Here is a 26,880-nt window from a genome sequence, read left to right on the forward strand (position 1 = left end):
TTTCTGAACCCTTTCAAGTTTCACAACATCCTTCCAATAGGAAGGAGACCAGAATTGCACGCAATATTCCAACAGTAGCCTCACCAATATCCTGTCAACCACAACATGACCTCCCAATTCCTGTACTCAATACTCTGACCAATAAAGGAAAGCATACCAAATGCCTTCTTCACTATCCTATCTATCTGCAACTCCACTTTCAAGCACATACTCATTTTGTGAATATGTTCAATAATGACCTCCATGGTAAACATAAGGAATAATTAAATTTATAGTCTTTCAACCAGGTATCATTCTGGGATCAATGGTCACTATCCACTAGCATCACAGCGCATGCTGCTCTTCTTTGATTTAATGTCCATGTTCTCATGGAAAATGGTCTCTCCGTTTTAACAAATCACCTGAATCATTGCCAAGTCAACATCAGTGGTGACCCAGTCCCAGTGTGAAGGGTGGAAGGAACAAGGAATAACCAGCTTTGTAATTCTCTCTCTTTCTCTCCCTCTCTGTCTCTGTCTCTCTCTCCCTCTCTCTCTCTCTCTCTTTCTCTCTCCCGCTCTTTATCTCTCTCTTCCTGTCTGTGCTAAGCTGATGGAACAAAGCACACAGCAACCTGAGAGCAATTAATGGAAGAAAACGTTCAGGGTTCCTTTGAAAATAACAAATGTTTCTGCCACCTTGACTAAATGGAAGCCGGCTGCAATAATTAATGTTTTAAATATTAATTATTTTTCAGATTAGAATGTAATTAAAGGCATTCAGGCTGAGGAAATTATATTCTCCAGCTTGCTACGTGGTTCTCAACTTATAACCAGAAAGATAAGATCAGACTTCATACTGGACTGAATTCCCAAACATCATTTGCATACAGCTGAATGCCTACTTTTAACAGAGCCATTTCAAAAATTATGACAGTTATTTTCCTGTATGCATATTAATTCGTTTTGAATTAGTATTAAGCATTTCAGTCAAGGCAAATCCAAGACCTCTTTATAGTCCAAACATAACAGGGGAATGAAAGCTACAGAGGCTCAAATTGGAACAAGATGAATTTATTAACATTTGTTCAGAGAAGCATTTAATGGATGGAGCGGGCCCTGTGATGCCTGTTTGTTTGAGAAAAAAGTGCTAGATGGAAGTCCAATGCTTGAAAATAGTGTTTTTGAGGTATGTGTATGGATTTCTGATATGGCAGACATGTTCTATCTGTGCATTCCTAATGATCCTGGCAAAAGCAGGGACTCTGTGAGATCAGTTGGCGTGGAACCCGATCAAGTTGCCATGCTTGTGTCTTAGGAGTTGAATTTGGAGTTAAATGGCGTAAAATAAACTTTGCTGGTTTATTCAAAAAAGGAAGCTGAGTTCTTAGTGTCCCCATCTCTGAGCCAGGAGGCCCAGCTCAAGTCCCACCTGCTCTCTCACAATGGTTCTGAATAGTTTGGTTATTAAACAACTGGGGAAGGCAGTGGTGTATCATGTTAATGCCAATGGGCCAACAATCCAGACTGATGTTCTGGGGACATAGGCTCAAATCTCATCATTGCAGATAACAACATTTGAATTCATTTTTTTAAAAACTGGACTAGGTTTGGACTGGTGATGACGTAACTGCTGCCTATTGTCCTAATAACCCATCTGGTTCACTGAGTCATTCAGGGAAAGAAATCTGTTATCCTGACCTGGTCTGCATGTGACTCCACAGCCACAGCAATCTGGTTGGTGCTTAATTGTCCTCTGGGTAATTAGGGATGGTCAGTAAATGCTGATCCAGTCCTAATGTCCATATCAAAGAAGACATTTAAAATAAAACTGAGTTATTTGCCAAAATTTAAGAAAAAACGCTGTGCTCTTGAGTTTGTTAATTGGGTAAAAGGTTCAATTAGTGGTTGAATTTCTTAAAAATAAAGTAGATCTGAGTATTTGAGTAGTGCCTATAAATTGTTTGTTGTATAGTTGTTTTAATTGAGTGATTTACTGGTGGATTTGTTTCCATCAAAAATACCACTTCCCATTCCCCTGATGGACAGTGTTTGTAATTCATGAATTAGTTCATTTGTCAAATTCGTGATTTGGTAATACTTTATTTAGTAAAAGCACCTCCTCTCCACTCCCTCTGAAGAGCTATTTGAAGGCATCAACATTATTTCTAGGTTAGTTGCTGCATCATTTTTTTTGTTTTGATGACTGCTGCAATTATTTGTGTTTTTGGATCTTTGTATCTATTTCTGAACAGTTTCAACATTCTACATTATATGTTCGGAGAGTCATGGGGCAGTTTGAGCAATAACCAGTTATTACATATTCAAGAATCACATACAACTTTACAGACATACAAATGGGACTAGATTAATTTATATAATCTGGTTGGCATGGACGAGTTGTACCGAAGGGTCTGTTTCTGTGCTTACATCTCTATGACTCTCTAAGTCTAATTATGCTATTCAATGTTATTAAACTGGAAAGTGTGCAGAAAAAATGTACAAGGATGTTGCCAGGATTCAACGGTCTGAGTTATAGGGAGAGGTTGGACAAGCTAGGACTTTTTAATTTAGAGTGTAGGAGACTGAGGGGGGGATCTTGTAGAAGTGTATAAGATCATGACAGACATGGATAGGATGAATGCACTCAGTCTTTATCCCAGGGTTGGGGAATTGAGGACAAGAGGGCATCAGTCTTAGGCTAGAGGGGAAAGAATAAAAGAGAACCTGAGAGGCAACTTTTTTACACAGAGGGTGGTACACATATGGAATGTGTTGCCAGTGGAAGTGGTTGAGGTTGGTACATTAACAACATTTAAAAGACATTTGGACAAATACATGGATAGGAAAGGTTTAGAAGGATATGGGCCAAGTGCAGGGAAATGGGGTTAGTGTGGATGTGCATTTTGATCAGCATGGACCAGTTTGGGCCAATGGGCCTGTCTCGTGCTGGAGGACTCTCTGACTCTACGTTTGGGCCCATTGATTCTCCTTTTAAGTCTCTCTATCTATCATGTCACTTCTTACAACATCTCAGTGGGAGGTGCTATTCATTCTATCCCAGGTATTAACCAAATTGAATTCTTATACTACAATCTACAGGGACTAGCCTGACTGGTGACAAAGTACTGTCTTATTTTGTCATTTAAAGGTTGGCGTTGAAACAAGCTGCTTAGGGACACTTGTCCTGTTAGTAATAAAACATGATTGGGAGCTTTTCAGCAAGCGGCTATCTTTTCTGAACTAAAGGCCAAGTTTAGGAAGTCTTTGTTTCAGGAGAGAAGCTGTGATTGACACCTGCAAACATTAAGTAGGACAAACACTGCATTGCCATAACCATCTGCTCCTCTTCATGAGTAGGCAAAGTTACAGTGATCAGCAACAGAGATATGAGGAGAGACTGTTTCACACAGTGACTGTTTAAGATAAGGGATGCACAGCTTCAGAGTGAGGTGGAGACAGCTTTCAGGTGAGAATTGGATTCTAATTTCAGTAAGAAGAATGCATAGGGAGGCATTGGGTGAATGTCTGAGGGAGAAGGTAGAGAGATAATAGAGTGGTCTACTCCACACTGTAAAATGCCTGTGATTCTGCAAAAATATTATGCTTTAACTTTTATGCATCTTACTCCATCTAGGCTGCCGCTGGGGATTAGATTAGATTAGATTCCCTACAGGATGGAAACAGGCCCTTAGGCCCAACAAGTCCACACCAACCCTCTGAAGAGTAGCCCACCCAGACACATTCCCCTACCCTATATTTCACTCTGACTAATGTACCTAACACTATGGGCAATTTAGCATGGCCAATTCGCCTGACCTGCACATCTTTGGACTGTGGGAGGAAACCGGAGCACCCGGGAGGAAACCCACACAGACATTGGGAGAATGTGCAAACTCCACAGACAGAAGCAATATCTTCAGTTTACAGTGGACTGCTGAATGAGGGATTAACCAAAGTTTCCTGGACACAGAGAGACATTCCTGTTCACTGTCAAAGAGAACCAGATGGTGACCACTGTTTTGTTTAAGTCCCCTGATGCAGGGTGACATTGACTGTGGTCACACGATGTTCCATCCACTTTGTGTGCAACTGACCATTTTCATGACCCAAAAGTGATTTCATTCCCTCACCATGTATTTTGCATGGAATACCACTCCTGTAAGTCAGTGCTTATTTTCTGGGTATGATTCCATTTTCTGCAGTATCCCCCCTGCTCCACCTGAGGTTAAGTCCACAGCAGCCATTGTGGAGCTGGCTACATCTACATCAGTGGCTTCAGATGACCAGGGCTCTGGGAGGTGGGGAGGTGGGGGGTACTCCTGCTCTTTAGGGGTATAGAATAGGTCTCACCGTTTTCTAAACTTTGTTCCAGCACCTCCCATGGAACAAAAAAGACGTTGCAAGTTCAATAGTTACTCAAAATACCAGAGGTCCAATCATTCGTACCATATCTTACAGCCAAGTGTGCTGCCCCTTGTAGAAAGACAGAAGTCATACGACACCAGGTTACAGTCCAATAGGTGAATTTGAAATCACAAGCTTTCAGAGCACTGCCCCTTCATCAAGTGGAATATAACCTGGTGTCATGTGACTTCTGACTTTGTCCACCCGTCCAACACCGGCACCTCCACATCATGGCCCCTTTTGAAAGAGTAGGCCGCCTTTAATTAACACCAAACATTCCTGATACCCATGTAGCCAATGAGCAGGATGGGGTGTGCTGGCTTCCTCCTTCATGGAATCATGTAGAACACACATCCATTACACCTTTTCTTCAGGAGTTGTGGGCAATGCTGGCTGGCCCATCGTTTATTGTTCATCCCTCGTTGTCCTTAAGAAGGTGGGGGTGAGCTGCCTCTTGAACCATGCAGTCCACTGATGGGTTGACCACAATGCCCTTCAGGAGGGAAATCCAGGATTTTGACCCAGTGAACACTGAAGGAATGGCGATATATTTCCAATCAGGATGGTGAGTAGGTTAGAGAAACATCTTGCAGGAGGCAGTATTCCCATGTATCTGCTGTCCCGGTGCTTTTAGATGGAAGTGGCCATGGGTTTGGAAGGTGCTGTTTAAGGATCTTTTGTGAACTTCTGCAGTGCATCTTGTCAATGGTACATATTGCTGCAATTGAGTGTCGGCAGTGTAGGGAGTGGATGTGGTACCACTCAAAAAGGCTGCCTTGTCTTAGATGGTGCTGAGCTTGTTGAGTGTTATTGGAGCTGCACTCATCCAGTGATGGGTTGGAAAAGGTTAACCAGATACTGTGAGTCAGTCACATGATATCGGGTCTTAGCCAATTTTAACCTCGCTTCATTTGGAGAACATGTTAAAACTGAGACCTGTTTGAAAAGATCCTGTGACACGTTTTGAGGAACGACAATGAATGTTAGCCTGGTCTTTGGTCAGTATGCCTCCTCTGAGCTGCTGTCATTTATTGAATGATTGTCTTTACTGTTTAAGATGAGTCAGTTTTGTTTTGATATAGTGGTGGCTGCCTTTCAAAAACATTTCATTGAACATAAGGAGTGGGAGACATTCTGAACCAATGATAGATAGAAATATGGAAACAGTGAAACTGGGAGCAGAAGGAGGCCATTCAGCCCTTCATTGCCTGCTCTGCCATTCAATATGATGATGGCTGATTCTCTCCCCCAGTGCCACATTCCTGCTTTCTGTCCAGATGCCTTTAATATCTGAACATTTATTCTATCACTTTCTTGAATTATATTCAGTGACTCAGCCTCCACAGACTTCTGTGACAGAGAATTTCACAGACTCATTCTCTTTTGAGTGAAGAAGTGTTTTCTCTTCTCAGTCCGAAATGGTCTACCTTGTCGTCTGAGACTATGTCCATTCATTCTCGACTCCCAAACCACAGAAAACATCCTCCCTCTGTCTAGTCTGTCCAGCCCTGTTTGAGATTCCCCTCTTATCCTTTTAAACTCCAGCGATACAGATCTAGTCAAACCAATCTCCCCTTATTGGTCAGTCCTGCCATTCCCAGTATCAGCCGAGTGACTCTCCTCTGCACTCTCTCGATTTTAAGGATGTTTTTTCTTACACAGGGTGACCAAACTTGCACTCAATACTCCACATGTGGTCTCACCAAGACATTGTATAACTGCAGTAAGACATCTCTACTTCTGAACATGAATACTCTTGTTATCACACCAATGTTGCAGAAAAATGCGAAGACCTTCTTTCTCTAACTTACATTGGAAGGTCTCTGAGCATCAACAAAATAACTCCTGTTGTTCAATGATGAATAGCCCAATAATTAATTCCAAGGAACCTATTATATTGAGATGTAAGATCTCTGTGAATATGTATTTGCTATGAATTAATTACTGATAAAGACCTGAATGCTCCAATTTCTTATCAAACCTCTGAGTTTTACAACAGCAGCAATTTACATTTAGATAGCACTTTCATTGGAACAAAATTCCCCAGGACCATTACTGAACAAAGTTTGGCACCAAGTCACGCAAGAAACTATTAGGACAGATTTTTTAACAATTCATTTATGGGATGTGGGCATCATTGGCTAGGCCAGCATTTATCACCATCCCTAATTGCCCCAAGGATAGCGAAGAGCCAACCACATGGCTGTGGGTCTTTTATGGGCATTTATCTCTCTACCCCAGAGGCTTCCTGCTTCTATTCCTGATGAAGGGCTTTTGCCTGAAACTTCGATTTTCCTGCTCCTCGGATGCTGCTTGACCTGCTGTGCTTTTCCAGCACCACTCTGATCTAATACCGCCAAGGCCATCACCTCCTCAAATGTTGTGTCATAGAGATATTGTCTTTATTATTAAGGGCTGCACAGTGACTCAGTGGATCCGGGTTCAATTCCAGCCTCGGGTAACTGTCCGCGTGGAGCTTGTACATTCTCTCTATGTCTGTGTGGATTCCCTCTGTGTGCTCCGGTTTCCTCCCACAATCCAAAGATGTGCAGGTTAGGTGGTGTGGCCATGCTAAATTGCCCATAGTGTCCAGGAATATGCAGGCTAGTTGGCCTAGCCATAGAAATACAGGGTTACAAGGGTAGGGCAGGGGGCGTGGGTCTGGGTGGGTCGCTATTTGAGGGTTTGGTGTGGACTCAATGGGCTGAATGGCCTGTTTCCACATGGTAGGGCTTCTATGACTAATAGAAAGTGAGGACTGCAGATGCTGAAGACCAGAGTTGAAAAATGTAGTGCTGGAAAAACACAGCAGGCCAGGCAGCATCCAAGGAGCAGGAGAATCGACGTTTCGGGCATAAGCCCTTCTATGACTAATGCAGGCATAGAGTCCAAGAGCAGGGAGGTGATGTTGAAATTGTACAAGACACTTGCTAGCCTCAGCTGAAGTATTGCGCACAATTCTCAGCATCACTTTATAGGGCAGATATGGATGCATTAGAGAGTGCAGAAGCTATTCACCAAAATGGTTTCGGGGATGAAAGACTTCAGTTATGGTGATTGATTTGAGAAATTAGAACTATTCCCTTTGGAGAGAAGAAGTCGGAGAGGAGAATCAGTAGAAGTTTTCACAAGTCACGAGAGCTCTCCATCGAGTTGATAGAGAGAAGCTGTTTCCACTCATAAAAGGAACAGCAACAAAAGGACACAGGTTGAAATGATTTGCCCAAGTGGGGAAGACATTTCTCACTCACCAAGTAATGAGGAATGCTTAGAAGGTTGGAGAAGGCAGGTTCAGTTGAGGCATTCAAGACAGCATGGACAATTACTTGGGTAAAAATAATGTGCAAGGGAATGGTGGGAAAGTAGGAGATTGGCACTAGGTACTGATGCTCTTTTGAGCACAAGACCATAAGAACTAGTAGCAGGAGGAGGCCATTCAGCCTTTTGAACAGGCTCCAACATTCAATACGATCATGGCTGATCTCATCTCAGCCTCAACTCCAGTTTCCTGCCCGCTGTCCATACACCATCAAACCATTACTCATTAAAAATCTGTCTTTCTCCTACTTTGCTTTACTCAATGTCCCAGCATCCACCACACTCTGGGGAGTGAACTCCACAGATTCACCATCCTTTAAGAGAAGTAATTGCTCCTCATCTCTATCTTGAATCAGCTACCAGTTGCTTTAAAACTCTGACCTCTTATTCTGGATATTTCCACATGAAGAAACATCCTGCCTACGCCTGCTTTTGTCGATTCCTTTAGCATCAATGAGATTTCCTCTCATTCTTGTAAACTCCAGACAGTCTCAGCATAAACTGCTCAAACTCTCGCCATAAAACCAACCCCTCGTCTGTGGAATCAATCTAGTAAACCACCTCCGAAACTGCCTCCAGGACAATTCAGGAAGGGGGACCAAAACTGAACCGAATAATCCAGTTGCAGTTTCACCAATGCCTTGGACAGTTGCAGCAACACTTCTCTCCTTTTGTACTCTGTTCCTTTAGTGAAGAATGCCATTTGCCTTAGTGCCTGCTACACCTGCATACTAGCCGGTGTAGGTTGGATGGACCGAATGGCCTCCTGTGTCATAAAACATCTGTGATTCTGTGATTCATTGGAGCAGGAACGAGCTGTTACAGTTGACAACTTGTGTAGACTGCATGAGCAGTGCAGTATGAATTTTAATTGAGAATTCTTTATTTAACAATGCTATTCCTGGATAATTTTGTGTGCCTGTTATTGGATTTGTGATTTTCATTGTATCTTTTAACTACTAATTAGAACAAAATTAAACTTTGTTGTTATCTCTTACATGGACGACAAATAAGATACAAGTTAATTCTTGTCCCTCATACACGTTGATGTTCTCTGGGGAGTTTCACTCTCCCAGGACCAAGTTATTTTAAATCATTTTGCCCAAGCAAAGATCCAGTAAGACACGCCAACATTAGGATGATCAAAGAATCTTATGTCAAATGCAATTTAAATACTGTTCCTAATGTATTAAAGTAATACAATAATCAATTTTAAATTAAGAAAAATTATTTGAAATATTACAGGATACAGTTTTCACATTGCATGCAAATCCTTCTTGAAATCATTGTAAGCTTTCTAAAGTGAAGAAATGGAACAGATTTCTGTTCAAAGCAATTTACACAATTATCATTGTGAAAACTTAGATAAACTAACATGATGTGCTAAAATAATAGAAGATTATTCTTTCATTTTCCTGACATTAAAAAATTACTCTTCAATGTATTTAAGTCTAGTACTTGTTTTACAACAAAACACAGGAACTAGGATTAACAGTAGGCCATTCGGACCTTTGAGTCGACTCTGCCATTCAAGAAGATCATGGCTGATCCTCCAATCCAATACTGTGTTCCTGCCTTCTCCCACATCCCTTGAAGTTTTTAAAATCTACAAACTGTATTTGTCTCTTTCTTGAATATATTCAGTGACTTGCTCCTGCAGCCTTCAACGGCAAAGAATTCCACAGGTTCACGACTCGCTGAATGAAGAAACTTTTCTTCATCTAGTCCTAACTAGTCGACCCAGTATGCTGAGTCTGTGTCCCCTGTTTCTAGGAGAAAGTGAGGACTGCAGATGCTGGAGATCAGAGCTGAAAATGTGTTGCTGGAAAAGCGCAGCAGGTCAGGCAGCATCCAAGGAACAGGAGAATCGACGTTTCGGGCTTTCCCTCCAAGATACCCTGGTCCAATCCTCCTTCACTCCCAACACCTTCCCACACCCCCATGGCACTGTCCCCTGCAATTGCAGAAGGTGTAACACCTTCCCATTCACTTCATCCTTCCTCACTATCCAAGGGCCCAAACACACCGATTTACCTGCACCTCACTTGAATCTGTCTACTGTAATCTCCATAGCAACTTCAGTTTTTGTTTTAGATTTCTTTGTTCTATTTTACCATTTGCTGTTATCTCTACTTATTGACCATGAAATATTCACTTCTCATCCGACATTAATTTTGAAGCTGAAAAGAGGACTTTGGCGATCAAGGGGCAGGAGTGGGGATGCCTGACAGGTCACCCTGTCTAGGCCTCAGGCAGAGTACATGGGTTGGCTATGCCTTCAATGCTGATCCACATCCCCCCAATTGAATAATCATTGTGCACCAACACCCACCCAACTAAGCATCTGCCCTGGTCACCCCCACTTTCCCACAGGGTGGTCTGTCCCGTACTGACTTTGTTGTCAGGTTTTCCAAACCTCTCTCTCACTACCCTTCCTGCCCACCAACTGCCAAAAAGCCACTCCTGACTGAAGGCCCCGTACCACCCTGATTGCAGTGAGGCTGGTGGAGTGCTTGCAGTCCCAGAAATGGTCACAGACTCTCAGTGGCGCTGCTGGGACTCCAGATTTGTCAGTCCAGCAGATCAGCAGCTCTCAATGAGGTGGAACTTCCTACATAGGTTTCTAATTCACAAACAGGATGTGGGTGTCACTGGCTAGCCGGCATTTATTTCCCATTCCCAGTTGTCTTTGAGAAAGTGGGAGTGAGGTTGAACCACTGGAATCCAGTTGCTGTAGGTTGACTCACAATGCACTAAGGGAGAGAATTCCGTGATTTTGACCCAGTGACACTAAAGGAACAGCGATATATTTCCAAGTCAGGATGGTGATAGTTTGGAGGGGAATTTGCATTTGGTGGTGTTCCCATACATCTGCTGCCCTTGTGCTTCTAGATTGAAGTTGTTGTGGGATTGGAAGGTGCTGTCTAAGGAAGTTTGACAAATTTCTGAGGTATGTCCAGTAGATCGTGCACACTGTTGCTACTGACCATTGGTGGTGGATGGAGTGAATGTTTATGGATGTTGTACCAATCAAGCGCGCTGCTTTGTCCTGGATGGTGTCAAACTTTCTGAGTGTTGTTGGAGCTGCACTCATCCAGTGGGGAGTATTCCACCACACTCCTGACTTGTGTCATGTTGATTATGGGCAGGCTTTGGGGGGGTCAGGAGATGAGTTACTCCCCACAGTATTTCTCACCTCTGACCTGCTCTTGTAGCCACTGTGTTTATATGGTGAGTCAAGTTGACATCAAAGGTAACTCCTAACTTATTGGTGGTGGGGGGATTCAATAATGGTGATATCTTGTGGGAGATGGTCATTGCCTGGTATTTGTGTGACAAGGCTATGACTTGCCACTTGTCAAGACAAGCCTGGATATTGTCCAGATCTTGGTGCATTTGATCTTGGACTAAGTCAGTGTCTGAAGAGTTGCGAATGATGCTGAAGGGATGACAGTCACTTGTCTGGCCAGCTAACCCTCCCTAGAGAATTAACTGGCTGCAATCATGAGGGATACATTTCCCATTCATGTTCCAGGTGACAGGGCGGAAAATCCCATGGAATTCCCACCCCAAAACCTCAATGGAAAGCTATTTTAAAGACATGCAGATCAAGTGAGTTGGCCATGCTGAGTTGGCCATGGTGCTAATAGTCAGGAGTAAATGTGGGGAATGGGTCTGGGTGGGATACTCTTTAGAGGGTCGGTGTGGACTTGTTGGGCCAAATGGCCTGTTTCCACACCACAGGGAATCTAATCTAGCCTAAAAGGGCTGGCATGGTGGTTCAATGGTTAGCACTGCTGCTTCACAGCACCAGGGACCTGGGATTGATTACCGCCTTGGGTGACTGTGTGGAGTTTGCACATTCTCTACGTGTCTGCGTGGATTTCCTCCGGGTGCTCTGGTTTCCTCCCACAGTCCAAAGATGTGCAGGTTAGATGGATTGGCCATGGTAAATTGCCAGTAGTGTTAGGTGGATTAGTCAGGGGCAAATATGGGGAATAGGTCTGACTGGGTTACTCTGTGGAGGGTTGGTGTGGATTTGTTGGGCCAAAGGGCCAGTTTCCATACTGTAGGGAATCTAATCTTAAGCAAAAGTGTCTGAGTCTTGACTCACAACCTGTTGAATGGAATTCTTTATCACAGAGGGCAATTGAGGCTGGATCATTAAGTTTTTTTGAATTTGTGGGAGTGGGTGTTGTTGGTTGGCTCAGTATTTATCTCCTGTCCCTAATTGCCCCTTGAGACGGTGGTTGCGAGTTGCTTTCTTGAAACACTGCAGCTCACCTGCTGTGGGCCAATCCACAAAAAGTATGCTCAGGGCATAGATAGAGAGATTTTTAATCAGTAAGGGAATCAAGGGTTTTGGGAAAAAAAGCAGGAAAGTAGATTTGGGGATTCTCAGATCGGCCATGATTTCATCGATGTCTTTTAATTCATGGAAGGAATGAGGGTGCCACTGGCTGAGCCAGTATTTATGGCCCATCCCTAATTGCCCAGAGGCCAGTTAAGAGTCAACCACTTTGCTGTGGGTCTGGAGTCACATGTAGGCCAGACCAGGTAAGGACGGCAGTTTCCTTCCCTAATGGACCTTAGTGAACTAGGTGGGCTTTCCCTGACAAAATGCAGTGATTTCATGGTCATTATTAAACTTGATCGAGTTGGCTGGGATTGGGATGGTCTGGGGTGGACAAAGTTAAAAATCACACTGCACCGAATTATAATCCAACAGATTTATTTGGAAGCACTAGCTTTTGGAGTATTGCTCCTTCATCAAGTAGCTAGTCTGCCTGGTGAAGGAGCAGCGCTCCAGAAGCTTGAACTTCTAAAGAAACCTGTTGGACTATAACCTGATGTTGTGTGAGTTTTGAACATTATTCAGCATGTGATTCCAGATTTTGCATCAACTTGAAATTCCACCATGGACCATGGTAGGATTCAAACCCAGGTCCCCAGAGCATTACCTGGGTCTCTGGCTTAATCATCTCATGATAATAACACTAAACCATTGCCTCCTCTGGTAGTGGAGCAGGCTCAATGGGCTGAATATCCCACATCTGCTCCTACATCTTATCAATGTGGAAAGGTACGCTGCAGTGATTTGCAGCTAACACAGTGTTGGTCTGCTCCACACTGACTTCAGCAAGTAAACAGTTACAGAGTGGGGAAGTAGATGATTTGTGCATGAAGGCATATTACAAGCTTCTTCCTCACTGAAGTGCGAGCTATTATTCAGAAGGAGGTCGCCACTGGGTGAAAAGGCAACAGATTATTTTTCATTATTATTGGAGTGACAGAAAAAAAAACAGGCACATAATAATGAAATGTCAGGATGAATTACAAAACAAGGAGACTTCTCCAATGTGGCTACATGGTAATTCATAGACAATGATGTATGTTTTCTTGATGCAGGGCGGACAGTGTCATTCTTAATAATGACATACAGCATCCCATCTGTCTCATACATTATATCTCTAGCCCTAGAACAGTCTCGTTATCCAAACTCTGGCCTGTCTTGTTCTGTGAAGTAGGTTTTGCTTGCGGCTCCTGTTAATTTAAATGTGTAACCATATTATACTCGTCACCCCCACCTCACAAATTAATCTATGGTTTGAAGCAGGATGTTGCACTCTGAGAATATCAGTCACAAGTTAAGGAGAGCCATGAGAGAAATGAGAAAGCATTAAACAGGAGAAATTAAATGGAAAGCAAGCTCCTGATAGCACAGCGAGAACAATTAGCCTCAACCTCACACCTTTAACATTATAAACTGCCCCAAAATGCTTTGGAGGATCATGGTCAAACCAAATTTTGATGGTACATCACACAAAAGAAGTGAAGGCAAGCAATCAGATGCTTGGTTCAAAGAGAGAGATTTTTAAGGACCAATAAAACGTGGAACTGGAAAGACACAGCAGATCAGACAGCATCGGAGGAGCAGGAATGTCAATGTTTCGGGTCAGGACTCTTCATTTATCGCAACACACCCAAATCAATCAAACCCCTTAAAATGTGATGTAGGTCATACTGAAGTGCACGTCTCAGTCAGATACACAGGTTGGAACATCAAAATCTCTCAGCCCTTCAAATATCTTTAAATCAGATGCTGAATATACTAAAATAAAGACATTCTCGCATCAAAAACCCTAAAAGTTCAAACCTCTTAAAATCTGCTACAGACCCGAATCAAATGCATATTGCAGTGAGATCAGAATCATTGAACTGTCCTAACGAAGGGTTGACTCTTCTGCTCCTTCGATGCTGTCTGAGATGCTATGTTTTTCCAGCTCCACATTTTATTGACTCTGGCTTCCATAGTCTGCAGTCCTTACTATCTCCAGGGAGATCTTTAAGATGCTTTTGAAAGAAAGAGAGAGAGCTTTCGGGTCAGAATTTCAGAGTTGTAGCCAAGGCAGCTAAAGGCACAGCAATCAGAGCTGCTTCATTTGCAGAATGATGGGACAAGGTCTGGGCATGGTTCGAAATAGAGAGGTCTTCCATAATGGACACAATCAGCATGGAACAGTCTTGATCTGTGCTGCATGGTACTGTGATACTGGCAGGAGTTGGAACTTTTTCTTTTCATTCACTCACATGGTGTGAGTGTTGCTAACTGAGCCAGCTCATCCCTGGTCACTCATTAGAAGGTGTACTGTACTGTAGCCCTTATGCTTTAAAGTTGTCAAAGTCAGACCAGGGAGGGTTACCCTGAGGATTACCACATCTCAGACAAGGGGGATGTTGAGAAGGACAGTCCTTCATGGTGCAGGGATTGAACCCACGCTGTTGGCATCTCTCTGTATCATAAACCTGCTGAACTAACCAACTATCAGCTGGTTAACCCACAATGCAGTTAGGAAGAGAATTCCAGGATTTTAACCCAGTGACACTGGAGAATGGAGACATATTTCCAAAGTCAGGATAGTGAGCTGTTTGAGGGGGTATCTTGCAGATCATGATGTCCTTATGTATCTGCCACCCCACTCCTTCTAGATGGAAGTGATGGTAGCTTTAGAAAGAAGCTGTCTCAGGATCTTTGGTGAATTCCACAAATGACAGCTGGGTCCATTTAAGATCTGGGCAATTGTGCAAAAACTATTTATATTTCACTTTGTTATGTCTCAAGAATATCACAAAATCCTCCACAACTTAGTGTTATCTTCAGGTTTGGATATTCTTTGACCATTTGGGTCAACTCCACCTCTTCAGGCTGGACAGATCGATTTAGTTCTTAATCAATGTTATGCTACAAGGCTGCAGGAAGCAAGCTGACTCTATTTTTGGCATTTATTTAAAGTTCACGCCTTTTGAAACAAGAGATAATGTTTTTCTCCCCACTTAGTACAGCCAAGCAAGTCCCTGATGTGATAAATGGGCTCCTACGACTATCAAAGATGTCCAGCATTCTTTTTTTTCATACAAAGTGCTTTGTTCTATATTCTCAACATTGTTAAGTCAGAAGAACACTCGTATCAGTGCAGTATTAACCAATTATTTCTTTTCTTAGAACCTCTAGGATATCCCTTCAAAGAATAACAGAACAAGATGCAGCATGTAATGTAATTGCTAAAATGTCCTTGTTCCCTTCAGGAGTGCTATACTTGTTTCATGATCTAGAATTACCATGTCTATTAGAACATAGAACATAGAATAGTGCAACAAAGGTACAGACCCTCAGCCCGCCAAGTCTGTGCTGACCATAATAGTATTCTAACATAATCCCATCTGCCTGTACATCACCTGTATCCCTCTATTCCCTGCCTGTCTAGCTTAGATGACTTACACTGTGGAAACAGGCCCTTCAGCCCAACAAGTCCACACTGACCCTCCGAACAGCATCCCACCCAGACCCATTCTCTTACATTTACCCCTTCACCTAACACTATGGGCAATTTAGCATGGCCAATTCACCTAACCTGCACATTTTTGGACTGTGGGAGGAAACTGGAGTACCCGGAGGAAACCCACGCAGACGACATGTAAACTCCACACAGACAGCTGCCTGAGGTGGGAATTGAACCCAGGTCTCTGGCGCTGTGAGGCAGCAGTGCTAACCACTGAGCCACCGTGCCACCCACGTGCCTCTTAAACATTGCTATTGTATCTACTGCTGCCACCACCAATGGCAGCCAGAACTGCATATAATACCCCAAATGTAGTGAAACTAAAGTCTTATACAACTGCAACATGACTCATCAACCTTCAATGCCCTGAGCATATTAGTGATGAATAATAGTCATCTCAGCAAAGATCCCTGTGGAACAATATTTCCCCATATTCTGCAAGTTCTGTGAATGTGCTGCCTTGGGGATATTTGCCTTTTGGAAAGTAAGTAATCTAATCTAATCAGAAGACTATCATGTGATCAGGGAAGGTGGTGGAACATTGATTGCCCGACAGACACATCCAGCTGAGGTGAACATCCAGAATCAAGCCTGGACATTGCTCTGTAACCTGGTGGCCCACAATCCTGACCTCTTCCAGCTGAACCTGGAGATGGGAGCCAAAGTGCTCATCCAGCCGGCGAAGACCATGCACCAAGACTGTGAGGGCTGGACAAAGCTCTCCTGTGGTATCTCAGCTACCAAGTGGTGCTTCAAGAGTTCTGGACAGGGTAGAAATCTGGGATTTCCCATAAACTGCTACCTTGCGATCAGTCAGGAAATGGACCCTAAAAACACTGGTCACATTTTGGAGAATATTTCTGGATTTTCCTAATGTCCAAGAAACATCCTTTCATAATGGTGAAAAAAGTGAGACTTTTTTTTGCAATTTTTTTGTCTTCTGCTCATCAGGCCCATGGCACTCGTGTCAGTGAGCAGAGGGCATAAGTGAGGACTCAGTGATTTCAAGGGGATCTGAGGAAAAATGCTTTAAATATGGCACAAATATGGAACATTCTGCCTGAGAGAGTGGTGGAGCACATACTGTCTCAACATTTAAGAAGTATTATTGGGCACTTGAAAAACCAGGGTATTGTAGGCTGTGCACCAAGTGTAGGTAAATGGGATTAGGGTAGTGTGGGTTTATTGGTCGGTATAGACATGGTGGACTGAAAGACCTGTTTTTATGACTCTATGACAATTCACAAGAATACCAACATAATGAGGAAATAATAGTTTAGTAATGTATAATTTGTTGTTGTTCCTTTAAGTTGCCAATTGTTCCAAAAGCGCAAGATGAAAATCTTTTGACAAAATGTGTCTTTTTTCAGCAATATTTATGTTGGCTACTGTCAAATGACAATTTGTAAAGTATCCTTTATTCAAATGCCCACCAGCCTTATGTTCTTTGACCACGTTTCAGTCTCTGCTGGTTTATAGCCACTGGCTGCACCAGTGTTATGTGTCCTCATGGAACAATAAATTCTGAAGAGCTCTTATACCAGATTTGAAATGTAAATTTTGTTTCTCTCTTCATAGATGCTGCCAGACCTATTGAGATTCTCCAGCAATTTCTGTCTTTTGTTTATTTCAAATCTCCAGCAATTCATTGTTTTGTAACAACAATATAACTACCTCTTTGCCCAGTTCATTTCTTAATTTAAATAATTCAACCTTTTTGATTAGATTCCCTCCAGTGTGGAAACAGGCCCTTCGGCCCAACAAGTCCACACTGACCCTCTGAAGAGTAACGCACACAGACTTATTTCCCTATATTTATCTCTGACTAATACACCTAACATTATGGGCAATTTAGCATGGCCAATCCACCCTAACCTGCACATCTTTGGACTGTGGGAGGAAACTGGAGCACCCGGAGGAAACCCACACAGACATGGGGAGAATGCGTAAACAGACAGTCACCCGAGGCTGGAATCGAACCTGGGTCCCTAGTGCTGTGCGGTAGCAGTGCTAACCACTGAGCCACCGTACATAACAAAAATATGTTGCACAAAAGAAAAGAGGAAGGTCAGGGATACAGGGTCACTCAGATGTGAGGCACATTTTCAATATTGCAGGCAAACACAGCAGAGAAATGGGAGGAAATGCTTTTGATGACAGGACATGGGAAAGGATTGATAAATGAGTGACAGGTGGCAGATTGCACAAGGCACTTAAAAACTAGAGGCAGCTGGATTGGAGGGTAGGCGATCAGGGTAATCTTTAAAGGAATGTGACAGGGAAACGAGAGATGAACAAATGAGAATCAAGAATAAAAATTAGCAGGAGAGAACTGAAGGGAAGCAATTGGGCCCATTGACAAATTTCTTTGATGAAATTGAATAGCATTTCTTGCTCTAATCTAACTAATTAGATGTGTAGTATGATTTCAATTGATTACAATTAATATTTAATTGATGCATTTGAGAACATAATCCTGGGGTTACCAGTGGTGATGTAAACAGATGAATACTTAACATGACAATCATTTTTCCACTGTTTTATCTGAGGCAGGACCAATTAAACACTATGCTGACAATAAAATGGAGATAGAAATAAAGTTTTCTGCACTCTTGTTTTTCACTGTGTCCTACACCTGCACACACACAACATGGGTGCTGGGGAAGAAATAAGCACTTCCGCTGTTTGGCGGTAGTGGGGGAGGGGGAGAGCGTTGGAAAAAAAGAAGGAAAAAAAGGAGAAAAAAAGTATAACCAAGGGATTCAGAATCTCCTTGGTTCAGGGTTTGACTCTGAGCTGGCTGGCCACAGTCAGGGTACTGTCCACATATAAATAATAGGTGACTTGGTAACAGGATACCAGCCTCTGTGAAAAATCAAGAAAGAGGAAAGGAGAATATTAAATCTGTCTGTTCACAGTGGAATCCTGAACTGCAACAAAGCAAGAAGGAAATAGAAGTTGGAAAAAAAGAAAACATAACAAAGAGGAGAGTGCAACACTGAAAAAAAAGAGAGGACAGACATTATGACAAAGATAGAGATACAGAGAGGGGGCAATTGAAGAGAGAAACCTGCAGTTATATGAAGCCTGTGACCTCAGAGTATCCCAAAATTACTTCAGACACCTGTGACATGTGTGCACTGTTACAATATTAGAACATGGCAGCCATGTTGTGCACAGCAAGATCCCATAGAAAAGCATGCTTAAGCTTTGCGCAGTCAGGAAGGAGAGGTCACATCCAGAGTCAGACATAGTCTGAGCAAGTATATAGCCCAGGGAAGTTGGAGGCACTGTTAGAATTTGGTGCAGAGAGAAGGAGGTGCGTTGGCCTGCAGTTTTTTTTTGCCTCATTGTTTGTAATTTTTTTTAAACAGACTAGATTGAAGCCCAGAATCAGGAGCCCAGCACAAAAGAGTGAATTATGAATCATCTGTGAATTCATTGGTTGGTAATAGTAACTAATGTGACTATCAGTTACAGGTTACTTTCAGATTGATGGCAAATGGAGGAAATATTTACGGTCTATAAACTAAAGTATAAAGATGTTGGAAGTCAAGTTAATAGCCAATTAATTAAAATATGTTGCAATTGCATGGTGTGGGAGCTGGTGGACCCCATTGTGGCTCATAATGACGCCATCTGGAGCAAGTGTTAGCTGCTTCGGGAAGTCCAGCTCAGAAGAGATTGTCAGAAGCATTGATGGCAATCTTTTAGGTATCGCTTAAGTCAGAGAGAGTTCCAGAGGACTGGGAAATGGCCAATATAACCGGCCTGTTTAAGAAAGGAGTGAGGCAAAAGACAGGACACGAGAGGTCAGTCAGCCTGACCTCGGTCATTAGTAAGATTTTAAAGTCTATTATTAAGGATAAGATTGCAGCGTTAAATAGCTTATGGTTAAAGAGGGCTGTGTCAGCACAGGTTTGTTAAAGGACAGTCATGCTGAAAAATCTGTTAGAATTCTTTGAGGAGTTAACAAGCTATTTAGACAAAGGAGAGCCAGGAGATGTGATCTATTTGGATAACAAGGTGCAGCACAGGAGGCTGCTAAATAAGATAAACAGCCCATGGTATTAGGGGCAAGGTACTGGCTGACTAACAGAAAGCAGAGAGTAAGGAGAAAGGAATCTTTTTCAGATTGACAGCTGGTGATTGGTGGAGTTCCACAGGGGTCAGTGTTGGAACCGTAACTGTTCATATACCGGAGACCTGGTTCAAATCCCACCATGATGGGAGATGGTGAAATTTCAATTCAATTTGTTTTAACATCTAGAATCAAGAATCCACTGGTGACCATAAAACCATTGCCAATTGTCAGAAAAACCCATCTGACTCACTAGTGCCCTTCAGAGAACGAAATCTGCCATCCTCACCTGGTCTGACCTACATGTGATTCCAGACTCACAGCAATGTGGCTGATTCTCAAGTGCACACTGAAATAGCCAAGCGAGCCATTCAGTTGTACCGATAGCTACAAAATTTCAAAGAAATTAAATTGGACAGATCACCTGGGTTCAACCCAGGCACTGGAAAAGGCAACGGCAGAAACAGCCCTATCGACTGAAGGCTAGTGCCAACATTGAGAGAGATGTCAGACTGACATTGTCACACTCACAGAATCGTACCTTACAAACAATGTCCCAGACACCACCATTGACATCCCTAAATGTGCCCTGTCCCACCAGCAGACAGACCCAGCAGAGGCAGTGACACAGTGGGATATAGTTAGGAGGGAGTTGCCCTGGGAATCATCAACTTTGACTTTAGGCCCCATGAAGTCTCATGGCTTCAGGCTAAACATGGGCAAGGAAACTTCCTGCTAATTACCACATAACATCCTCCCTTAGCTGATGAATTGGTACTGTCCATGTTGAACAACACTTAAAGGAAGCACTGACGATGGCAAGAGCACAAAATGTACTCTGGCGAAGGGTTTCAATGTCCACCACCAAGATTGCCTTATGAACAGTACAACAGATTGAGCTGGTCGGGTCCTAAAGGACATAGCTACTAGACTGGGTTTGCGGCAGTGGTGAGCAAACCAAAAAGAAGGAAAAACACACTTGATCTCAACCTTATCAATCTGCCAGCTGCAGATACATCTGTCCATGACAGCATCAGCAAGAATGACCACTGCACAGTCCATGTGGAGATGAAGTCCTACCTTCACACTGAGTTTACCCTCCATCGTGTTGGCACTGTCACTGTGCTACATGGGACAGATTTTGAACTGATCTAGCAACTCAAAACTGGGCATCCATGAGGCGCTGTGTGCCAACAACAGCAGCAGAATTGTAGTCCAGCACAATCTGTAACCTCATGGGCGGCACAGTGGCACAGTGGTTAGCACTGCTGCCTCACAGCGCCAGAGACCCGGGTTCAATTCCCACCTCAGGCGACTGACTGTGGAGTTTGCACATTCTCCCCGTGTCTGCGTGGGTTTCCTCCGGGTGCTCCGGTTTCCTCCCACAGTCCAAAAATGTGCAGGTTAGGTGAATTGGCCACGCTAAATTGCCCATCGTGTTAGGTGCAGCGGTAAATGTAGGGGAATGGGTCTGGGTGGGTGCGCTTTGGCGGGTTGGTGTGGACTTGTTAGACCGAAGTAAGTAATCTAATCTAATCGTGGTCCAGTATTATCATCAAGCCAGGTGATCAACCCCAGTTCAATGGAGAGTGCAGGACAGCACGCCAGGAGCAGCATCGGGCACAGCTGAAGGTGAGGTGTCAATCTGGTGAAGTCATTACTTGCGTGCAAAACAGCATAAGCAGCAAATGATAAACAGAGCTAAGAGATCCCACAGCCAATGATCAGATCTAAGCTGTGCAGTCCTGCCTCCCCCCATTCATGAATTGTGAGGTACATTTAAGCAACTCACTGAAGGAGGAGGCTCCACTAATATCCCCATCCTCAATGAATGAAGAGCCCAGCCCATCAGTACAAACGGTAAGGTTGAAGCTTTCACAGTAATCTTCAGCCAGAAGTGCCGAGTGGATGATCCATCTCAGCCTCCTCCAGTGATCCCCAGTATCACAGACACCAGTCTCAGCCAATTCGATTCACTCCACATGATATCAAAAAACAGTTGCAGACACTGGGTACTGCAAAGGCAATGGACCCAGACAACTTTCTGGCAACAGTACATAAGCTCTGTCATCCAGAACTTGCTGCTCCCCTCGCCAAGCTGGTCTAATATAGTTAGAATGCTGGCATCTACCTGACAATATGGGTAATTGCCCAGGTTTGTCTTGTACAGAAGAAAAGCAGGACAAATCCAACCTGGCCAATTACTGCTCCATCATTCTCATCCTGATGATCAGTAAAGTGATGAAAGGTGTTATTGTTACAGCTATCAGGTTGCACCTGCTCAGCAATAACCTGCTTAGTGACGCCCAGTTTGGGCACCCCAGGACCACTCAGCTCCTGACCTTATTACAGCCTTGGTTCAAACATGGACGAAAGAGCTGAGTTCCAAAGGGGAGAGGAGAGTGATAGCCCTTAGCATCAAGCCTACTTTCAATTAAGTGTGGCATTAAGGAGCCCTAGCAAAACTGGAACCAATGGCTATCAGGGGACAAACTCTCCATTGGTTAGAGTCATACCTGACACAGGGGAAGTAGGTGATGTTTGTTGGAGGTCAGTCATCTCAGCTCCAGGACATCTCTGCAGAGGTTCCTCAGGGTAGTGTCCTAGACCCAACCATCTTCAGCTGCTTCATCAATGACTCCCCCACCCAGTCATAAGGTCAGAAGTGGGGCTGTTCACTGATAATTGTACAATGTTCAGCGCCATTCACAATTCGTCAGATATTGAAACAGTCCGTGTTGAAATGCAACCGATCTGGACAATATCCGGGCTTGGGCTGACAAGTGGCAAATAGCATTTGCGCTACACAAATATCTGTGTTACGGCATGAGGTAAACTCCCCCTGTTAATTTAAACCTGCAACACAGATATTATTTGACTTGCTGTAATCTGTTAAAATTTGAGAGGCAAAGAACTATCCTAAAAGTCATGATTTGAATTACAAAAAAATTAACAACTTTATTCTTTAAGTCTAACATAAAATATTAATGAACAAGTATTTATAACCCCTTCCTTTAACCTATCTTTTACTTTCCCTTCTACAATACAAGTCTGATAAACCCCCGATTAAGATTTACCAAAAAATTCAAATTTCAACACTAGCCAGCTGTCAAATCTTCTCTTTGTATCTTCCTCTGTCTTCTTTCCTTCTTCTTAGGATTTCTGTTTCACAGGTCTATGATCGATAAAGGTACCTTTAAGAGAGTTATTCTCTGGGCAGTCTGCATATGTTGGTGGTTTGGCAGTTCTCTCCCAACTGTTCAATTTTCCCTGGTCGTATGCTCCCAATGCATTGGATTGTGCCATTGGCTTTTAATATTGTCAATATACTTAACTCAAACTTGATTGGAGGTTAGTATCTTGGGACATAATTTAAACTGATTGGCCGAATTTGAATTTTTTTTTGGCTCATAGAAGGTATTGCTAGCTGCTGGTCCAAAAGTTACATTGTAAATTCTCAAGTATTCTGTGTTATTGCTGAGTCCTTCAACTCTCATAAACATATAGTACCCCTTACACCTTCATAACACCAGGCCAAGACCATCATCAATGTGAGACAATCTAACCACTGCCCCTTGATATTTAAAGTGTTATCAACACTAAAACTTCCACTATCAACATCGTCATCATTGACCAGAAACTCAACTGGACTCACCACATAAACACAGCGGCGACAAGAGCAGGTCAGAGCTAGGAACACTGCAGCGAGTAACTCACCTCCTGACTCCCCACAGCCTGTCTTCTATCTACAAGGCACAAATCAGGAGTGTGATGGAATACTTGCTACTTGCCTGGATGGCGCAGCTCTAACAACACTAAAGAAGCTTGACATTATCCAGGACAAAGCAGTCCACTTACTTGGCACCACATCCACAAACAGCCACTCCCTCCACTATCAACAATCAGTAGCAGCAGTGTACCATCTGTACAATGCACTGCAGAAATTCATCAAAGATCCTCAAACAGCACATTCCAAACCCGCGACCACTTCCATCTAGAAGGACAAGGGCAGCAGATAAGTGAGAACACCAACAACTGCATGTTCCCCTTTGACCCACCCACAATCCTGACTTGGAAATATATCGCTGTTCCTTCAATGTCACCTTCAGAGTCATGCTCCTGGAATTCCCTCCCTCATGGTATTGTGGGTCTACCTACAACACACGGACTGCAGTGGTTCAAGAAGGCAGCTCGTCCCCACCATCTCAAGGGGCAGCTGGGGAGGGGTAATAAATGCTGGGCCCAGCCAGTGATGCCCACATCCCACAAATGAATTTAAAAAAAACACATTAACGATCTGGACAAAGGCACTATTGCAACATTTGCAGATGGCACAATGATAGGTGGAGAGACATATGGTACTGAGGAAGCAGGAGGCTGCAGATGACTCGAACAGGTCAGGAGAGTGGGCACAAAAGTGGAAGATTGAATATAATGTGGGAAAGTGTGAGGTGATGTACTTCAATCAGAAGAATAGAGGCATAGAGTACTTTCTAAATGGGACAAACTTCGGAAATTGGAAACACAAAGGGAATTCAGAGTCCTGGTTCAGGATTCTCTTAAGGTTAACAGACAGGTTCAATTGAAGGTTAAGAAGGCATATGCAATGTCAGCATTTATTGCAAGCAGCTGAGAATACAAGATCAGAAATGTGTTGCTGAAGCTCTACATGGATCTGGTCAGATTGCACTTAGAATATTGCGAGCAGTTTGGGGCCCTGTATCTAAGATAGAATGTGCTGGCATTGCGGGATCCAGACAAGGTTATTCAAGAATGATCCAGGGATGAAGAGTTTATCATATGAAGAGTGATTGAGGACTTTGGATCTGAGTCATTGTCTCAAAGTCATAGAGATATGCAGCACAGAAACAGACCGTTCAGTCCAATTCGTCCACTCCGACCACATATCCTAACCCAATCTAGTCCCATTTGTCAGCATTTGGCTTCTAAAACCTTCCTATTGAGATATATATCCAGATGCCTTTTAAGTGCTGTAATTGTACCAGCCTCCACCACTTCCTCTGGCAGCTCATTCCATACATGTAACACCCTCTGTGTGAAAAAGTTTCCTCTTATGTCTCCTTTACATCTTTCCCCTCTCACCTTAAATCTATGTCCTCTACTTCTGGACTCCCCTACTCTAGGGAAAAGACTTTGCCTATTTACCCTATCCATGCCCTTCGTGATTTTATAAACCTCTATAAGGTCACCCCTCAGCCTCCGACGCTCCAGAGAAAACAGCCCCAGCTTGTTCAGCCTCTCATTGTAGCTCAGATCCTTCAACCCTGGCAACATCCTTGCAAATCTTTTCTGAACCCTTTCAAGTTTCACAACATCTTTCCGATAGGAAGTAGACCAGAATTGCACACAATATTCCAACAGTGGCCTAACCAATGTCCTGTACAACCACAACATGACCTCCCAACTCTTGTACTCAATACTCTGACCAATAAAGGAAAGCATACCAAATGCCTTCTTCACTACCCTATCTACCTGCGACTCCACTTTCAAGGAGCTATGAACCTGCACTCCAAGGTCTCTTTGTTCAGCAACACTCCCTAGGACCTTACCATTAAGTGTATAAGTCCTGCTAAAATTTGCTTTCCCAAAATGCCACACCTCACATTTATCTAAATTAAACTCCATCTGTCTCTTCTCAGCCCATTGGCCCATCTGGTCCAGATCCTGTTGTAATCTGAGGTAACCTTCTTCTTCGCTGTCCACTACACCTCCAATTTTGGTGTCATCTGCAAATTTACTAACTATGCCTCTTATGCTCATATCCAAATCATTTATATAAATGCTGAAAAGTGATGAAAATGATGATCAAGCACCGATCCTTGTGGCACTCCACTGGTCATAGGCCTCCAGTCTGAAAAACAACCCTCCACCACCACCCTCTGTCTTCCAACTTTGAGCCAGTTCTGTATCCAAATGGTTAGTTCTCCCTGTATACCGTTAGATCTAACCTTGCTAGCCAGTCCACCATGAGGAACCTTGTAAAACGCCTTACTGAAGTCCATATAGATCACATCCACTGCTCTGCCCTCACCAATCCTCTTTGTTACTTCTTCAAAACCCTCAATCAAGTTTGTGGGACATGATTTCCCACACATAAAGCCATGCTGATTATTCCTAATCATTGCTTGCCTTTCCAAATACATGTATCTCCTGTCCCTCATGATTCCCTCCAACAACTTGCCCACCACCAAGGTCAGGCTCACTGGTCTATAGTTCCCTGGCTTGTTCTTCTCACCTTTCTTAAACACGGGCACCATGTTCACCAACTTCCAGTCTTTCAGCACTTCACCTATTGATGATGCAACTCTCTCAGCAAGGGGCCCAACACTCATTTCCCGAGCTTCCCGTGGAAATCTATGGTATTCCTGATCAGGGTTCCAGGGATTTATCAACCTTTAAGCGTTTTATGACATCCAGCACCACCTCCTCTGTAATATGGACATTTTTCAAAATGTCGCTATATATTTCCCCATGTTGTTTATCTTCCATGTCCTTCTCCACTGTAAACACTGATGCAAAATACTCATTTAGTATCTCCCCATCTCCTGTGGTTCCATGTATAGATGGCCCCCTGTGGAGTTTAAAAAGATAAGGGAGGATCTGATTGAAACTTATAGATACTGAAAGGCCTGGATAGAGTGGAAGTAGAGATGTTTCCGTTTGTAGTAGAGACTGGGACCTGAGCCCTCAGCCTCAGAGGGAAGGATGACTCTTTTGAACTGAGATGATGAGGCATTGCAGCAGCCAGAGGGTGGTGAATCTATGGAACTCATTGCTTTAGAGGGCTATGGAGGCCAAGTCTTTGAGTGTGTTTAAGACAGAATAGATCGGATCTTGATTGTGAAGGGGAGAAGGTAGGAGAATGGGTCTGGGAAACATATCAGCTGTGCTTGATTGGTGGAGCTGATTTGGTGGGATGATTGACCTAATTCTGCTTCTATATCTTATGGGCTTACCATGATCAAAGGAAGAAAGCATGAGCAGGGGTGAAACTACTGCACTATTCAGTAAGATCATGGCCAATCTTCAATAACCATTCCTCATTCCCTTAATTGTTTGAGAGGCCAAAAGCAGATCAATCCCAGATTTGAATCAGTACCACAACTGAACATCCAAAAGTTAGACAATCCCAAATGTTCATTGCCTCCTAAGTAAAAAAAAGTCTTTCTGTGTCAGTTGTGTATAGCCAGATAATGGTTTGAGGTGTTTGTTGAAAGGTAATTATTGTCCAGGT

Source organism: Chiloscyllium punctatum, chromosome 20 (genome assembly GCF_047496795.1).
Source record: "Chiloscyllium punctatum isolate Juve2018m chromosome 20, sChiPun1.3, whole genome shotgun sequence".
NCBI classification, from domain to species: Eukaryota; Metazoa; Chordata; class Chondrichthyes; order Orectolobiformes; family Hemiscylliidae; genus Chiloscyllium; species Chiloscyllium punctatum.